The following is a 10,640-nucleotide window of genomic DNA, read 5'->3' on the forward strand; positions in this document are numbered from 1 at the left end:
GGTGAATTTTCTTTATCTTGTATAATCAGACAACATTTTAGCTACAATTACAAATACTGTGCTAAATTACATACAGTTTTCCATAAAATCTAGCTCTGTGTGTTTCACATCTAAGAATGTTAGTAAACTTATTCACAGCCTTTGCAAACCGAAAACAAGCAATTAAACAAACAAGAAAGAATTGCCTGTCTCTGCCAGCACTCTTCTGAGCTATCTCCTTAGCCCTGCTTGTTTATTTAAAAAATTTTTTTGTTTGTTTTGCTTTGTTTTGGTTTTTCGAGACAGGATTTCTCTGTATAACAGTCCCAGTTGTCCTGGAACTCACTCTATAGACCAGGCTGGTCTCGAACTCACAGAGGTTTGTCTGCCTCTGCCTCCCAAGTCCTAAGATTAGAGATATGTGTCACCACCACTGACTTTTGTTTCTAAATCTTAAAAAAAAAAAGGAAAGAAAGAAAAACAGAAACAGAAAAGAATATCACATAGCTACAATTTCCAGTATATTCTGTAGATTGAAATTTTTCTTTAAGGAAGGAAAGTTTATTTTGTTATAAAGTTTGAGGGCACAGTCAGTCATGGCAGGGCTGGTGGGTGAGGACAGGGAGGGAAGGTAATGGCACAGGAGTGTGAAGCAGCTGTAGGAAGGAAAACAGAGAGATTCTTTTGCATCCATTTCCCAAATGTTGGAATTCCCAGTGTGCACCACCAAACTGGATATCCTAACCTCACAGTTTCATGATTCTGTACTTCTCTCCAGTCTTCACTAGAACTTTACCCAAGAGCCAGTTGGAGAGATGGTTCTCTCTGGTTTCCTTCCTACAGCTCTCTTAATGTCAAGAGCACTTGACACTGGTTCAGGGAAAAAAAAAATAGGCTTGCGCCTCAGCTTCCCATGGCCGCCAGCTGTGTGCTCTGAGTAAATACTTCAGTTTTATGAGGCCATCTATAAAATCTGAATAATATCTCCCAGGGTAATTGGAAAGATTAAGTTAGATAGTATATGAAAAGCTTTTAGTGCTATGTTTGGTGTATCATGTCAAACACTGACATACTACGTTTATTGTGTGTCATCCAGATATGTCTCCCAGTTTAGAGACGAGGACTTCAAAGTCTGGTAATCTCTTCAGCCTACTCAAATCACACCACTAGAGAATGGCAGAGCACCAGGGTTTAAATCTAGTTTGGGCCCAGAGCCCTGTCTTTGACTGTCATGCTTCTTTCTTTCTTTCTTTCTCTTCTTTTCTCTCGTGAATGTTTATTCTTCTTTTTTAATTAGATGGAATGAAATTCGGACTCTGGAAAATAAGTGCTATTGATGAGATGAGTATGAGGGATAAAGGGCATTAAAAATGGAGAGACAAAGGACATTTCAAACAGAAAAAAATGAGAATGTAGGTGAGGGTAAGCTTTGCTGCATGAGGTCTGTGTGAATACTTTGAACGATGAGCTAACTAATTGGGTCTGCGTCAACGTATGTAAAGTGTCAAGCCTCCAGGGAAATGGCATGGTCAGAATGGATCCTTTGGCATGCTCCAGTCATCCGACGGAGGAGTGAATGAGGAGCAATTAGAATAAAGAGATAAAATGCAGTGTTCCAATGTGAGCATCGGAATGGACTAATGAGCTTCGATGACGAGCGGGATAGACAAAAGCATGAGTCAGATCCAATTGTGGGCAGCATTCAGAGGCCTCCCAGAGAAAGGAGACGTCACAAATGATTTCTGATACTTGGTGACAAGGAGGGACACGGGTGATGTTGCTAAGAAAGGATTCTGACAAAGGAGTAGGCTGATGGCAGTGGATGTAAGAATTCTGGTTTGTATGGGCAACTGAGCGTTTTTGGAAGGAGTGACCTGGGCCTCCTAAGGGTGATTCTGTAGGTTGGTCTTGGGGAAAGAAAGAATGAAGGGCTGAAAGGAGGAAGGCTAGAATTCTTAGACCAGAGGTGGCCTTTCCTCTTGAGCTATTAATGGTATGGGAGACTGAGCAGGTCCGTGAGACTCTGGGATCACCATATTCCCTCCAAACTCCCATCATCCTCTCTTATCGATCCTTGTCCTGAAGTCCAAGCTCAGCTGGAAACAGCCTGCTTTTGCCAGAGTGACAGCCAGGAGCAAATGGAAGACTAAAGGACGCTGCCTGGACCTCCGTATGGCTCCAGGAGCTGGAGAGGCTCAATAATAAGAATTGACACAGAATCCACCACTTGCTGGGATAGGGACTTAGAGCAGGTCATATTTAGTTAAGGAAATGAACATGACATTTCTTACCCAGTACGTCTGTAACTACAATTGAAATTTAGTTAAAAAGGTTGGCTGGTCATGGTGGTACCCACCTTTAGTCTCAACACTTGGGAAGCAGAGACGGTTGGATTTCCACGAGTACAAGGCCAGCCTGGTCTACTTAGGGAGGCCTTTTCTTATGAAAAAGAAAGAAAGAAAGAAAGAAAGAAAGAAAGAAAGAAAGAGTTGATTTATGTATCTTTCTAAACATCTTATTGAACTCCAAGACAAACAACAAACAAACAAAACACCTCACCATCTTAGTTACCAAGGTGAGCCCAATGCCTGTCGCTGAGCTTGGCTGACTCCTGCCGATTTGTTCACCGTCACTCATGAGGCCAGGGGCAATTTCCTTCCATATGCTGCACATTCATTTGCTCAGCAAATGTTTACTGAGCACTTACAGTATGTGAGGTTCTGGGCCAAGTGCAAGAAACAGAGATTTGAACAAGACTGGCAAGGTTTCTGCTCTCAAGGGACATATATCATAAGTGTTAGAGAGTTAAAAAATACACAAATTAACCAGCGCATTCGGGCGGTGGGGCACATTGTGCCCCACCTATGAGAGCAGTAGATGAAGGATGGGTAGGGAGACACTTGGGGCATGACTTTGGTGCTACAGCTTGGTAAGACCCCCAGAATGGTGGGAGGGAGCGGGTCACAAGATGAACAGGGGAGGTTGAAGGCTGGGAAAATGAAAAGACAGTGGTCAGGCAAAGGAGCCACATTTACGTACAAGGGATGAGCTTTCACTGATGGGGGCACGGGGTTCTATGTTTTCTCTCCAAACAGCTCCTCTGGCTATTCCATAACAACGTAGGGGACAAGAAGAAGAGATAGCTGAGATGGGGTAGGTGTGGCTTGGGGGGGGGTCAGGACCAGGTGGCAGTGGAGATAGGAAGATGGCCGACTGGAGGGAGAGCCAACTGATGAGAAGTGAATTCTAGGAACAGAAAGGAACTTGGGAGCTGTGGGTGTAGCTCACTTGGTAGTGTGTTTGCCTAGCGTGGATCCCTAGCACCACAGAAACTGGTTATGGTGCATATCTGTAATCCCAGCACCCAGAAGCAGGAGGCAGGAGGATCAGAAATTCAAGACTGGGCTTAGGACAATGGCTTAGCAAGTAAAGGCACTTGCTGTCATGTATGACAGCCTGAGTTTGATCCCTGGAACCCACATGGTGGAAGGAGAGAACGGACTCCTTTGACAAGTGTGCTGCACACTCAATAAATGTCATCTTCAGTGACAGAAGGAATTCTACAACAACCTTCCTGAAACAAAAGCCAAACAAGCTGAAAGGAATCTGGAATGGATTCCGTGCATGAGGACCAACTATCCCCATGGCCTGAGATTGAGAAGTTTACTGGGGCAGATTTTTAAGGCTAAACCCAGCACTATTGCAGGTAAACTGGGACTGTTGGTCACTCTGCTGCCAGGTTGTGGAGCCCAGCAATGAGGAGAGCCTTACATAGACATGTCATGAACCTTGACAAAAATACCTCTTGCCAGGATAGGGGGTATGGGAATTTAGAAATATAAGTAAAGAATATGAAGACGCATGAGAAATAATAAGACAGAAGCCATAGAACAGTACTGGGAGGGCATTTCAGTAAATATTGAAATTGCCCATGTTTACTTTCCATAGTTTTTATGCCCAATGTAAACGGGTGGAGGGGGAGAAGGTAACAGAAGACTTTATTAACACGATACAAAGGACAACTCAAACAGTCAATCACTTTAACACTCTGAGACATCAAATCATTAGCATTCTGTTGTTTAGGCAGTGAAGCTGCTCTGGATCACAGATCCTGAAGGCAGCCACTCCCCAGGTGACCTCATAGTTACAAAAGAAGGAGCACAAGTACGTTTGTGTATCTTGACCACCTGTCAGGATGGCACGAACCTTCTGGTATGAGCTATTTTAATGTTAAAAGAATCAAGCAATCACATTCTGAATTGGGTCGTGCAGTACGCTAGTCAAGCATTTGAGCAAGCTCCAACTCTCTAACTGGCAGATGAGATGGAAATGGGCCCACATTTTTCGGCCTCCACACAGACACAGGGAAGACTGAGGGATAACAGCTTGGTGGTGGAATCAAGTGCTCTATTTTGGTCGTATAACGTTTGAGATGCTCTCTAGTGTCCCATGGAGATGGACTATGGGCATGCAAAGCCCAAAGGAGAGATTGGATCAGATAGACACATGAAGTCAGAAGCGTCTTTATGGTATGTACAATGTCTAGGAAGATCATGCCAGTAGAGTACAGAGAGGGGCCTGAGATGGATATCACAACCTTAGGACATTAAGCAGAATTAGCTACCCAAAGGATCCCAAAGGAATAGTTGATCTGGGTATGGCAGTACATTACATATGGGAATCCCAGAACTGAGGCTGAGGCAGGAGGATCCTGAGTTTGAGGCCAGTTTGGGGGACTCCTGAGGAGCTTAGTTGAGACTAGTGGGGGACAGGCAGTCTCAAAGGCTGTAGCAATGACAAGCAGGAGGGCGGCAGGCAAGCAGAGACCACCCCTGGGTTACATTTGGAAGGAGGATAAGCCGTAGGAGATAAATGGAGATGGTCTCTCCAGGCTTCAGAAGCCACTACATACAGGCAGTCAAGGTACAGCAGGCGGCAGGATGACTAGCGAGGAAAAGGAGGCCAGGGAGCAGTTAACCACCTACATCAGAGATGTTCCCTCAGATGAGAACAGAAGAGCAACATGGAGTAACCTAGATTATGAGTAACTGGGGGATAAAGAACAAAGCACCCCAAGTGCCGGCATCACTCCTCGAAGAAAGCAGAAGGGAAAAGACGAAGGCTGAATGAGCTGTTGGGTGGGGTGGGCTTAGGGTTCGCTACCCTGCCTTTTTAAAATGGTAGAAATCTTGAGTTTAGCTATAGACTTGAAGAAAAGGAGCAAGTGAAGGGAGGAGGGAGTGGGGACATAGAGGAGAGGAGATTAATGACGGAGTAGGGTTTCCCAAGGAGCTGGCCAGAGAATGGCTCCTGTCAGATGGGAACACATACAACATTAGCTGTGGTTGGGAGGGACGAGACAGGTGGGCAGAGATGGGTAAGACTGACTCAGGGCTGGGGGTGGGGCTGGAGCTAGCAGTGCTGGCTAGACAGCTCCTTCCTGATCGCCTTCATTTTTTTTTTTCCGGGGAGAAATTCAGCCAGTTGCTGAGAGTGATTGGAGACGCAGGAGGAAGCATGTGGAAAGCTCCAGGGTAAATTTATATGAGCATCAATTTGTTTAATTCCTCTGGTGGCTTGGCGTGATATTTTTCTGGGCAAAGGAGCAGAAAAGTAGGCAGATGAATGCAGAGCAGAGCACTGAGTGTGGATACAGCTGAGGGCCTGGATATTGGTCTTTGAAGCAATGCAATGGCCAGCTGGGCACTGGGGCCCTTGTTGCTTAATGATGCAGGGCATAAAATAGGCTTTGGTTGGCAGATTAGGAGCAAATTCAAGAAACTAAAGGCTCCACAGGAAGACAAGATGCACGAAGAAAGGAAGGAGTGAGGGGAGTGTCCAGGTTGTTTTGGAGTTAGACAGGAGCTGAGGGGTAGGGAATTCCCAGGTACTAGGCCTTAGGGGCAGGTAACTGGCTGGAGAGGAGATGTGTGTCAAAGGGCGGAGATCGGTTGAGTGATGTCTTCAGATCGATTCTGAAATCGGTGACAGAGGAGACAGGAGGAGAGAGGAGGAGAGGAAGGAGCTGAACCTTCAGTCAGTGGAGTGACAAGGGGGGGGGGCTAGAGACAGAGACAAGGAGGGAAGACGATGGCAGCCTAAAATCAGAAATTGTTTTTTTACATAGCCAGGTGCCCTCTGAGCAGACTGAATTAAACTAAACTGAACCAAAGTGCTATGTTAGTTCCAGCAAAATACCACGATCGACACCAGATGCTATTTTCTAGAAAAAAAAAAAACCCAGAAACTGGCAGGGAAAGACCCAAACTGGAGTCAGGAAGAGACTCAGAGGACCAGCAGGGTGACTGTGGGCTTTCATCCTTGTCCCTACCACATCAGTCCTTCCCTTCCTTTCCCTTCCCTTCCCTTCCCTTCCCTTCCCTTCCCTTCCCTTCCGGGGCCACCGGTGACAGCTCTCTGCTCCAGGACAGAGTTCTGGCAGGGGAAATCAGCCATGTCTCTTGGGCTGGCATTGTTCCCAGGAGGAGCCAGCGCTGAGGCTTCAGAAAGGGAGCTGAAGGAAGCACATTCTGGGCTCGCTGCTCTCCGGTGAGCAAGGGCTCATTAGCCAAAACCATCATCTTCCCAGGCTCATTCTCAGACTCACTTAACAACAACCTGAGCGGGCTCTCCACCCTCTCCCCAGCACACCGGTACAAGTTGCTTCCTGCTCAGGCAGAACCCACCCTCACCTCAGCACTCCTAGAATGTAGATGCCATGCACACCATTTTTCTCCTGGCTTAAAGACAAAACAAACAACAACAAAACAATGCGCGCTCTATTTATTTCCTTACCTGTTTATCAAGTGGACAAGAATGTGTTTACTTGCTTGCTGCAAGGCATGCTTGAATGTGGAGCTCAGAGGACAAACTGACGGAAGTCAATTCTCTCCTTCCACTATGTGGGTGACAGCAAGTGCATTTACCTGCTGAGACATTTTGTTTGCCTGACCCCCCTCCCCCTTTTATTTTTTTAGATAAGATCTCTCTATGTAGTCCTGAAACTCACTATACAGGTCAGGTTAGCTGCAAACTCACAGAGATCCTCCTGCCTATGCCTCCAAGTGCTTGAGATGGGGTCTCCCTACGTACGCCAGGCTAGCCTTCAACTCCCAGTAATCCTCCTGTCTCAGCTTCCCCAGGGCTAGTATTACATGCATCCACCATACCCAGATTCATACTACACTGGTGCTTATTTTTCCTTCCTGTCTCTCCATCTGTCTGTCTGTCTCTATTGTTCTCTATGTGCTGCTTTCCTGTGCTCCTTCTTCACTGACATACTCAGTCTCCCTTACAGGTTCCTTCTCCATAACTCTAGATGTTGGAGAGCCTGGTTTAACCCTGCTGTCTACCTTCTCTGTATCCATGGTCATGCCCTTTGTGATTGCAGACAGTCCTGCGGTTCCCAGACCTTCCCCTCAGGGCAATCCCAGGGTGCATCTCTGCTCCCAAGAGGCTCGAGTCTCCCGTATTCATGGGCTCTCTACTTGGATACCTTGAAGACGTCACTGTATGTGCTCTATACTGAGGTTCTCTTCCTCCTCTCCCAGACATACCTGCTGTCCTTCCAACCTACCCCCCCTCTCAGTCAGGCCGAGAACCTCGAAGCTGTCCTGACTCTCCCGCATACACCTAATTATGGTCTATCAGTTAATCCTGTTACGTCTACCTTCAAAAGATACCCAAGACCGGACTGTATCTTACTACCTCTACCCACATCCGAACCAAGCCGTTCTCATATCATGCCTGTGCTGTTCCATCAGCTTCCTTACTGGAATCAGGGTCTGGCCAGAAGGAGCCCTAAGGACACTGTCATGGCTCTCACGTCACCCCACACTCCTTCCTTCCATTTGGTGACAAACTGCAGAGCAATGGCCTAGCATGAGGGTCCCCCAGTGCCCCTCCATTATTCTTATCTACGACCTTTCCTTGCGTTTACCTTCTGCCAGCCACGCAGGCCTCCTTGCTGCTCATCAGACATGGCCAGGATGCTCTCCGTGCTTACTGTCTCCTCTGCCTAGAGCCTGCCTCCTCAGGACTTGATCTCCTACCATCCAAAAGGAGCAAGAGAGACTTCTCCTCTTCCCTATAAGAGATCACATTAGCACACAGAAGCCACACCCCAAGACCGGTACCCAAAACTACTGGCAGAATGAATTCCCACAACATTATACATATACATACACACACACACACACACACACACACACACACACACACACATATATATAACAGATTACTATTTGTGTGCACAGATGTTATTACAGTCCTGAGATCTGAACTTAGGTCCTCATGATTGAGCAGCAAGCACTCTTAACCTCTAAGCTAGCCTCACAAATTCTCTTTCAAACCCTTAGGAAGCAAAATTTTATTTAAGCAACCAGTCTGCCTAGGTCTCTGCACACATCTGCAACCCCATCTCTAAGGCCAGCAGACATTCCCTTCCTTTCCTTGGCTTCCTACTTCCTGTAAGACTATGAAAAGAGTGTGCGCGGGGACTGGCAGCCATCTGGAAACTCCAGGGATAGAGTGTTTTCTGGTCAGCTGGGAAATGGGGCCAGAAAGACCAGGCTTTCTTCACTGACAGCGCCATTTCTCCTGTGTTGGTTCACTTTCTGGCTGGCTGTCCCCTGACTGTTCCAGAAGCACAAGGATGGCCCCTGCTGAGTTCTTCAGGGAGATTGTGGGATCCTTACATACAGCATCTCATTATTCTGGTCTTACTCCCACATTCTTTCCTGCTCTAGTTTTTTTTTTTTTTGGTTTTTTGAGACAGGGTTTCTCTGTGGCTTTGGAGCCTGTCCTGGAACTAGCTCTGTAGACCAGGCTGGTCTCGAACTCACAGAGATCCGCCTGCCTCTGCCTCCCAAGTGCTGGGATTAAAGGCGTGCGCCACCACCGCCCGGCCCCTGCTCTAGTTTTTATGCTGGAGAATGGGAGGCGGATTGGTCAGGTCTGGGCACAGCCCCTCCCTCTGCAGTGGAGTGGGTGACAGCCTTACTAACACACAGAGGGACAGGGTTATGTGTGCGTGCGTGCGTGTGTGTGTGTGTGTGTGTGTGCAAGTGTACCACAGCAACCATGTGGAGGTCAGAGGACAATTTTTGGAGTTGGATTTCTCCTTCTACCATAAGGATATTGGAGCGTGAACTCAGGTTCCCATGCTTAGAAGCAAGTGCCTGGACTACAGAGCCTTGTTTTGAGGCAAGGTCTCACTATATAGCCCTGGCTGGCCTGAAATTTACTATATAGACCAGGCTGGCCTCAAACTCAGAAGTCAGTCTGTCTCTGCCTCCTAAGTGCTGGGATTAATGGCATGTACTGCCATGACCAGACACTCTATTGCCTTTTATTTATTTAGTTTGTTTGTTTATTGGTTTTTCGAGACAGGGCTTCTCTGTGTAGTGCTGGCTGTCCTGGAACTCACTCTGTAAACCAGGCTGGTCTTGAATTAAAAGATCCATCCACCTGCCCTCTGCCTCCGAGTGCTGGGATTAACCATGTGTGATACCACTGCCTGGCTTAGCCACTTCATTATCTTTTAATTTTTATTTATTTATTTATTTATTTATTATTTTGTCTTTTGAGATAAAACGTGCTAGAGAAACACACAGTTAAATCTCTAACTCCCTTAACAAAGCAGATAAGGTTTTCTTCTTAGCTCTATCAACCTTCCCTCTCTCTTCCAGGTAATTGTCTAGCCAAGAAATATTTTGGTTGGGCTTTTTATTCTTTTCCTAACATTTCAATATTAACCATAGTTGATAAACTATTAGAAGGTAGGCTGAGGGTGTGGCTCAGAGGCAGAGCACTTACAGAATACTCACGGACCCAGGTTCCATTCCCCAGCACTGCAAAATAAATAACATTACTGACCAGGCAGTGATAGCACATGCCTTTAATCCCAGCACTTGGGAGGCAGAGACAGGTGGAGCTCTGCGAGTTCGAGGCCAGCCTAGCCTACAGAGTGAGTTTCAGGCCAGACTCCAAAGCTACAAAGAAGCCCTGTCTTGAAAAACAAAAAAACAAAAACAACAACAAATTACTGACAACATACTACATTTAGAAAAAGACTTTCAGACTTGATTTTACATTTCAGACAAGGAAAAATTGAAATATCAGCCACTGGCTTTTTCTTATCTGAGTGTTCCTAGGAACTGCAGGCTAGGTTACAGACTAAACAAGACACTGTCTGGGGACAAGCACGTAAGCGCCTTTGCTGTGCAAATATAAGGAGTCCAAACTCCTAGCACCCACATAAAAGCCTGCTATGGGGCTGGTGGGATGGCTCAGTGGTTAAGAGCACTGACTACTCCTCCAGAGGACCCAGGTTCAATTCCCAGCACCCATGTGGCAGCTCGCAGCTGTCTGTAACTCCAGTTCCAGAGAATCTGACGTCATTATACCAATGTACATGAAATAAGGTTAAATAAAGTTTTTTTTTTTAAAAAAAGCCTGCTATGACTGGGCACCCATCTGTACCTAGCAGGAGGTGGAGATAGGAGGTGGAGACAGGAGGATTACTCGTCCATCGGGCCAGCCCCCAGAGTCAATGAGAGAACCTGTTTGGTCAAAGATCCTGTCCCAAGGGAATAAGGCAGCGGTGACGATAAAACAAGACACCTAAGTTCCTCTTCTGGCCTCTGTACAGGATCGCTTTG

General features: G+C 46.5%; 1 long non-coding RNA gene across 1 annotated transcript; it reads right to left on the reverse strand.

Annotated features, from left to right (window-relative positions):
• Positions 1-1,275: 1,275 nt before the first annotated feature.
• On the reverse strand, positions 1,276-8,040 carry LOC121446165. Its single transcript, XR_005974044.1, has 3 exons — positions 7,919-8,040; positions 6,775-6,905; positions 1,276-1,295 (listed from the first exon to the last, which is right to left on the reverse strand). It is a non-coding gene; the product is annotated as an uncharacterized LOC121446165 (long non-coding RNA).
• Between the last annotated feature and the right edge of the window lie 2,600 nt (positions 8,041-10,640).

The sequence above is a fragment of the Microtus oregoni genome, unplaced genomic scaffold, assembly GCF_018167655.1.
Source record: "Microtus oregoni isolate MIOR12 unplaced genomic scaffold, Mior012 000003F_ref0000135, whole genome shotgun sequence".
NCBI classification, from domain to species: Eukaryota; Metazoa; Chordata; class Mammalia; order Rodentia; family Cricetidae; genus Microtus; species Microtus oregoni.